Genomic DNA, 8771 nt, shown 5'->3' on the forward strand with positions numbered 1-8771 from the left:
TTGATTGATTGAATGCTTCATTAACAGTTTGCAAAGACAAGCACAGGGAAGTACAGTTATATCATATACATATTATAAAATAGGGCTTACGAGGTTAACCAGGGTTGTTGTACCACCAAAGATAAGTTTGACACTTGCTTTTGCTTCTGTGACACTTGTTGAACGTGTCGTGTTGGAAAGTCTAAAGTATAACCTTAACCCCAGTTCACTGCTTAGGATAAAGGCTGTATTGATTGTTACGTGCATGCTGTGAAGCACTAAGCTGTCCTAGGACAGCCTGTTCTAGAACACAACAGGGCTGAGGGTGAGAGTAAAAGTGAAACTTAACTACCCCTCCTCTTTCCCTCACACACATACACACACACACACACACACACACACACACACACACACACACAGAAAAGCAGAGGAGAGTTCAACAGAGGTTCCAAAGATCATGTGAATGTCATATAGGAATATATAGGAACCTGGAAAGCACCCATGTAATTTTTTTAAAATCTTGAAAGTGTGAATTAGTGATTGAGCAGGCATTTGTAGAATCGGCCTCAGATCTTAATGGGTATGTCCATTTTGTCGATTGACCTGACTGCTTGTTTCTCTAGGTTCATAGGTCATAGGTTCAGGATTTGTAGTGCGCCCCCCCCCCCCCCCCCCACCCCACCCAGATATTACACTGGCCCCCCATCCAGTTATTACACTGGCCCCCCCATCCAGTTATTACACTGGCCCGGGGCGCAGTCCGCAGAAAGAGAAAAGAAAGGGAAAAGAGGAAAACACAGGACAAGACAAATAAGACTAGACTATACGACAACAAGAACTCAGTCACACTGTCTGTCAGTTACAACAGGAGGGAGTAGAAACTACACACACACACACACACACACACACACACACACACACACACACACACACACACACACACACACACACACACACACACACACACACACACACACACACACACACACACCACAAGACTCAAGACAACAAGTGAATGAAGTGAGTCCTCTGAGTCTACAGAGTGGTTCTCAACCTTTTCAGGCAGCGACCCCCCAAAATAATCATATTTAAACTGGGGACCCCCCCACCCTGACAAGCACTTGGAATATAGGAGTTGAGGCATTACATTTAGTTTGGCTCAGTTCCACAGATAAATATTGTGAAAATAGCTGATCTATAAGCTCACAATACCACTTTTTTGATTTTCTTTTTCTTAAGTATTATTATTTGACAATTTGGTCAATGTTTGACAATTTCTTAGAGTATAGTTTGTTGATTACTTTTGACGCAAAGAAAATGTAATTTCAGAGGTGTTAAAAAAGTTCTTGAAAGTCATTAAATTGTCACTTTAGAAATGTGCAGATACCCTGTGTGTGCACTTGTTGGTTTGTTTACTATTGAGTGAGAAAACAATGTGGGGTCCCGACACACAGGTTGAGAACCACTGCTCGACAGGTTCTCTTTGGCAGAACAAGACAACACTGATACATGCTTTGTGTGCATGATACACAACACAACACAAGACACGTCACATGCACAGTGCATGCATGGGTGTCTCTCTCATTGTCTCTCTCGGTGTCTCTCTCATTGTGTTGCGTGTGAACAACACACTAAAAATCACGTTCCCATGGGTGACTCTGTTATGGACCATATTCACATGTTTGCTGTCAGCGGTGGAAAGTAACTAAGTAGATGTACTCAAGTACTGGATATTTAAGTACAATTCCGAGGTATTTTAGTTTACTTGAGTATGTAAAATGTTCAATACTTTCTGCTGCTACTCCACTACATCTCATCTCAGAAGCAAATATCGTGCTTTTTACTCCACTACAAGTAATTGAAAACTTTAGTTACAAGTTACTTTACAGATTTAGATCATTAAAAGAACATAGTCATACATTAACCAACTAAGTCCTATTTTATACATATTCCATTCAAAAATAAGCAATATACAAGCTCTCTTTTAGGTAGCCCTGTCTTGTCTTATAATGTGATTTATATTGTATGCTGTTATGTTGCTTAAAATGGCTTTATTTTGAAAGACAGAAGTACCCTTATATTGAAAGGCCCTCTTGATGAGAAGAGGTCACTGTGACTTTAAGCCCTCTTGATGAGAAGAGGTTGTTAGTTAAGGCAGGTGTGTGAGTTTAGCTAATTGCACTGGTTACAGAACAGCTGTGCGAGCCTCCAAACAGCATTTTATGTCAGTAACACCAAGAGATTGCATGCTCTTCATTTCTGTGTCCTTTTCTGATGCTTTTCAACCTACCTTTTACATACCTTCACCACGAGGCAATGCTGTAAGCTGCCTATAATTCTTTTGGAAGCTGTAATTTCATGTGATAGTGATTATTTCATGTATGCATAAATACGTTAAAAATAAGTTAATGTTAAAAACGGCAATGAATGGTTATTGTGTATTAAAAATGACTGTATTTACAGCTGCTGTAAAGAGAACAGGACAACATCTCATGTCACATTGTATGTTACGTTTGTTTCCAGTAATCCAGTTTTTACTCCATGACCTGTAAAGATGAAGAATGTTCAGTAAAAGAACAAGTCTTACGTCACTGTCATTATTTCTATGGGAAGTGGAGTTTAGCTCGCTGTTGAGCTGAAGTTCACAATACACTTTGGCAGGAACAGCACAAGCCTATATTTTCAAAGAATTTGACAAAGTTTGGGGCGGGGGGTGGTGAAAAGGAACTTCAGTCAGTCATCAATCAGTATTTGATGACGCAGGAGGATTAGAGCATCCAATTATTTCAAGATGATGTTGGTTGTGTTGTAAATGCAAGATGGAGAAGTACGTTAGCGTTTCTCAAAGCGGGTGGCACCCTGGGGTGCCGTGACGCAAGTCCAGTGGCGCATACTTTGATAATATTTGGAATTGATCAACATCACTCCAGTTTAACCACTTAGACCTCTCTACTTAGTAAAACAGACCCGAGTTGCACTGCACTTGGTACGTTCTTTTTCGATCTACACCAAATCCCTGGCGTTGTGACACGTTGTGAGCTTCTAGATCTGCTATTTTTGACGAATGTTCCCTCCAGAATAGGGATTCTGGGGGGAACATGGGGCTCAAGTGGTTAAATGTCAAGTATGAAATTATATCAGTCTGTCCTAAATGGAAACTGATATTCTCTCAAGTTTTCCCTCGTGACATACTGTATCTTTAGGGTGAAAGATTTACATATTTACATACCATAATATGTAAGGTGCTGCAAAGCAGTGTTCTCAAGATTTTCAGGCCGCGACCCCCCAAAATAATCATATTTGAACTGGGGACCCCCACCTTGACAAGCTCTTGGAATTGTTGGAGTTGAGGAATTACATTTTGACTCGGTTCCACAGATAAATATTGTGAAAATAGCCGATCTACAAGCTCACAACACTTGCAACGTGAGGCGTTGTGAGCTTGTAGATAGGCTATTTTCACAATGTTTGCCTATTTCTTATATTATTTGACAATTTGGCCAATGTTTGACCAGTTTGTATAGTATAGTTTGTTGACTACTTTTGATGCAGTAATGGTCTTTTTTTTTCATTTCAAACCCCCCCAAAACCACTGCTGTAAAGTAACAACACTTCAGAGTAGCACTACATTAGACACACAGGCCAGTGGGTAGAGTGGTTCATGCCATGTACAGAAGGGATCAGACCATATATATATACTCATGATAAGAGAGAATCTGTTTGTGTCAAATGAAGGACCACGCTGTGCCCAAACACAACAGATACCAGGCCTGTGCTGTGGCATCTTGACTCTTAAAATATGCAAAACGTCAGGACATATTATCATAAGGGGAAAAGGTGAAGAGCATCATAACATTACAATGTATAATTCTAACATAATTCCTTCTCAACTTACAGTAAAAACCGCAGCAGATGTGACATTAAAGCAGGATCATTCCAAATCCCTGAAATCTCATTAACCTTTTCCACTCACTTTGCACTTTGAGTCAACCCCCCAACCTGCCATGAATGTGCTAATTACCGTCCATATGTTAACGTTTTACGGTATCGGCACCTGCTTCTAAAGACGGTGTTTGCATTGTGTCTGTGCCTGGAAGGGGGTTTCTTCTTGTTTTAATAAAATGTAAATGACTCAGGACCATGGAGGTGCCTCCAGCAAACATTAACATACATACTATACATTCCCCACACACACACACACACACACACACACACACACACACACACACACACACACACACACACACACACACACTCCTGACCCATTTAAATGTAAGTGCCATAAAGGGCCTGGCTGCTTGTGCTGTTCAGATGGAATTCTCTCTTTTACAAAAGACAGTAATTGAATTGATGAGCAATAAATCATTTCACAAGGGGTATAGATTGTTTGCGGGGGGGAGGTACCGTTTAGAGTTACAGCATATCGCACCGGACTCTTAAAGGAGTAGTTCACCCAAAAAAATGACTAGTTTTCTTTTCAATTACACACCCCATGAAGCATTGAATTCATGTAGTTTTTGTCGCATTCCTAAGCCAATAATTTGATTACCGGTGTAAATATGCGAATGTGTCCGGTAGGAGACTCAAAGTAGACTCTTTGAGACCGCCGGTCATCAAATTATTGGCTTAGGTACACGACAAAAACTAAAAAATCTCATGGGGTGTGTAATTGATAGATAGAAAGAAGTAATGTTTTGGGTGAACTACTCCTTTAATGTTTAACCCCAAACAATAACTTGATAGGGACCCTAGCTAGCCCCAATGGCCCCAAGAATCTTAACGTTTTTTTTGTACCCCTGAACCCAACAACACCTGTGAGTGAGAGAGGGGTTTGACACTTTGGAACAGAAAAGACCTCTGCCCACCCACAGGGATGATGTAGGGGGTCAAAACATTGTCCTATATCTTAATTAGGTTCTTGTTGTAAGCTCAATACAATGTGCAGCAGCTGCTTCTTTGTTGATATTATGATTTCTATCTGACACGCCCATAGTTTGATTTGTTGGGAAACGCCCATGATTGATTGATTGATTGAAGGATTGATTGATTGAATGCTTTATTAAAGTTTGCAGAAAAAAGCACATGATACAGTTCAATACAAGGTCAGCTAATAGGAAATACAAAAAAAACAAGAAAGCCATTGGCTTGTTTCCATTGGGGTCCTTTACTCAATTCATAGTTGGGGGGAGGGGGGGGGGGGGGGGTCCATGCCTCTGCTTTTGATATCCCTCTCTGGTCACTCATTTGTTTGGCCGGTGGAGATTTGGTTTTTCCTTGCTTCTGGTCACACTGAACTAAATGAATAATTTTTTTAAAAGAAGTGTACAGAAGTATTTAGGGGGGTCTGAGATTGGAATATATTGTTGCTGTCGGACAGAAACCTTCTCCATATCTCCATAACTTTTTGTGGGCTTTATTGTGCATAGATATAGATATTTTATAGACATATGGAGGAGAGAGAGATCGGAAATGCGAACAGGGAGCAGGGGGAAGACACAGAAAATGATCTGGCCGGCCAAGAGTTCCAGTAAGAAAGCAATAGCCAGCAAGCACTCCAAAGTCCTTCTGGTACTTTTTATTCATAGATGCACGGACAGCATACACGGACGCGTTTTGGCATGAAGCCTTCCTCAGCGTGTGAGGAAGGCTAACGCCTCGCTTCCTCCGTCATCTGTCCTCCAGCATGGTGGTGTTTACGGTGAAATTGGTGACCCGCCGAAATATGTGACCATCTTGTGGACGTCACATAACCTACATGGAGGTCTTTAAATACGTGGCCTAAATACCACTAGGTTGAACTTAGCGGTGAGTTGCTAATAAACAAACCGCAATGATTTATGTTCGGACACGTTATGTGATGTCTACATGATTGTCACATATTTCAGCAGGTCACCAATTTCACCGTAACACCGCCATGCTGGAGTGACCGAGTGTGAGTGAGCGAGTGGCCGAGATTTTCAGAATCGGAATTCAGCTTAAGAGTTCCAATCAGGAACACATTGTAGAGAGCAGTTTGCACCCACAGTGGCATGCAGCATCCTATCATCTGGACAGCTATAAGGTCAAGTTCTCATATATATTAGTTATTGGGATACAGAGGAAGTCCTGTTGACATTGAGCAAAATCTCAACACAGAGAGAATATGAACTGGCCTTTGCAGCAGCAGCTCTGATGGTGATTTTCCGTGGTGAACTGTTCCGTAATAAAATGTCTTCACACCATTGTGCTATGACAGATGTAAGTAGGCTGCCTGTCAGAGGGCTCTCAATGAATGAGGACTATAAGGGCAGGCTGTTACAAGATGTACTTGTCAAATACCCTCTAGAACAATAACAACAACAACTGTTGTAAGTCACTCAAGGAGAAATGTTCCAATTCCTTCTTTTTCCTTCATGTGACAGAGAGCTGGCGACATTCCCCTTGGGCACGCACTGTTCCTGTCCACTGGCACAACACACCAGAGAACTAATCAGTCATCAGCTGCCATTAATGGGGCACATGATGGCTATAGCAATCTGAAGGGCATACTTGTTCAATAAATACAGCCAAGAAGATGCAGTATGTGCTTATAATAGTCCAGACTTTCTGGTTTCTTATTAACACACTCAGTACTGCCGCTCTGAAGAATGGGAACTTATTGGTTTAAGACAGGGGTCTTCAACGTTTTTCAGGCCAAAAAGGACCCCTTAGCTGAGAGAGAGATGAAGCAGGGAGGGACCCCCACTACATATTAGTATAACATTGTGTTGCATTATTAAACTCTTTTCATAGATAGCTTCATGGACTTGTTTGACAGCACTATCATCAGTGTTGTGTAAATTAATGTTTGTTTTTTTCAGACATTTAAACACTTAGACTCTCAGTACAAGTCTACAAGCTTGTCGTGAGCTTGTGGATCAGCTATTTCCCGCTATTTGTAGAAAGAAGAAGGGCTTAAGTATAGTTAATTGATCACTTCACCCATTGTCAACCTATTCTCACATAATTGGTCCTCACCAATGCTCATTATAAGATTGCACCATTTATGTCTAGTACTCACTGTGTGTCTCAGAGGAGGGCTGTGGACACTTCAGAAACCTGTCTACCATTGCTCGGTATAGGCAGGTTTGGTCATTTCGAACATGATTTCCAACTTTTGTAGGTATTTATTTATTTGTAATTAATGCAAGAGTAATGACTTCTATTACATCATCTTTCCAGGAAGAGAAAGGCACGTAGTTTCTATCAGATTGTCATTATAGGCATACATTTCTGAACTATACCCGTATGACAGAAATTGTGCCATCTCTTGTTTCCTTAGCGTGAGGCAGCTTGATGTACTGTACAAGTACATCCCCTGGACATGACGTAGTATGTTACAGGGACTTACCCACCAATCCTTCACTTGATGCTGGGTGTCAAGCAGGGAGGCATTGGGTCCCATTTGTATAGTCTTTGCTATATGATCGAACCCCGACCTCCCAATCTCACAGGGCAGACACTAACCGCAAGGCCACTGCACTGCACTGTACACCAAGTAAGAACAAGCAGTCGCTTCGCGCCTTCGCGGCACGTTTCGAGCTTGCAGATTTGCTACTTTTGCCGCTTTTGTGTGCCGCTTTTGTGTGGTCAAGTAGGGCGTGAATTTAAGCAAAAACACAGACAGTTAGAATATGCAGATAAGAGGTTTCTGCCCGACAGGTACGATGTGCATACCTAAAAGCCCCCCTCCCCTCTCTGTTTTCTTTTTTTTTTCCTATTTACAAATGGAGCCCTGTGGGCAAAGTGCATTCCACGAACACTATGAGTGCTGTTATCTAGTGGATGGACCGCATACTGAGACAGGGTGACTCACACACACACACACACACACACACACACACACACACACACACACACACACACACACACACACACACACACACACACACACTCCCCCGTGCGATGATGAGCCTAGATCGAGGAGCACCATGCACCATCATCATCATCTCACTTTCATCCCGTAATCGTATTAATGAGGAGAATCAATTACGTGGAGGTTGGACGTTGTCAGTCTCTCTGCATGCAGCTCATATCCAGTTACAGTATAATCATCCTTTTAATGGGGAATAAAAAAAAGGGCTTCGTACCGTATTCCTGTCTGGACTGACTGACTCACTGACTGTTTACAGCAAACCCAAGGGGTCAAGGTTCAATGCTCAATGAGATCAGATTATTACAGCAAACAAATGAGCTTACGGTTATTTTGGACCAAAACAAGACTATATAATGTCTACAGAAATAATAATTCGACGTAACTGGATCACAATGGTCTAGTTTTATTGCCTGTGTTGTCAGTGGTGGAAAGTAACTAAGTGCATGTACTTATGTACAATTTTGAGGTATTTGTACTTTACTTGAGTATTTCCAATTTCCAATACTTTTACTTCTATTCCACTACACCTCAGAGGCAAATATTGTACTTTTACTCCACTACAATTATTTGAAAACTTTAGTTACTCTTCAGATATAAAACTATGATATAATGAAACATACATTAACCACTTCAGCCCTGTTTTATACATAGGCTATTTGAAAATAGCAGATCTACAAGCTCACAACGCGTCGCATCGCGACGCGTTGTGAGCTTGTACATCGGCTATTTTCAAATATTTAGTACTTTTACTTTTGGTACTTTAAGCACATTGTGATGCCAATACTTTTGTACTTTTACTCAAGTCATTTTTTTTATTCTGGACTTTTACTTGTAACAGAGTATTGTTATATTGCAGTATTGGTACTTTTACTTAAGTAAAGAATTTGAGTACTTTTTC

Source organism: Gymnoscopelus microlampas (genome assembly GCF_963454915.1).
Source record: "Gymnoscopelus microlampas genome assembly, chromosome: 6".
NCBI classification, from domain to species: Eukaryota; Metazoa; Chordata; class Actinopteri; order Myctophiformes; family Myctophidae; genus Gymnoscopelus; species Gymnoscopelus microlampas.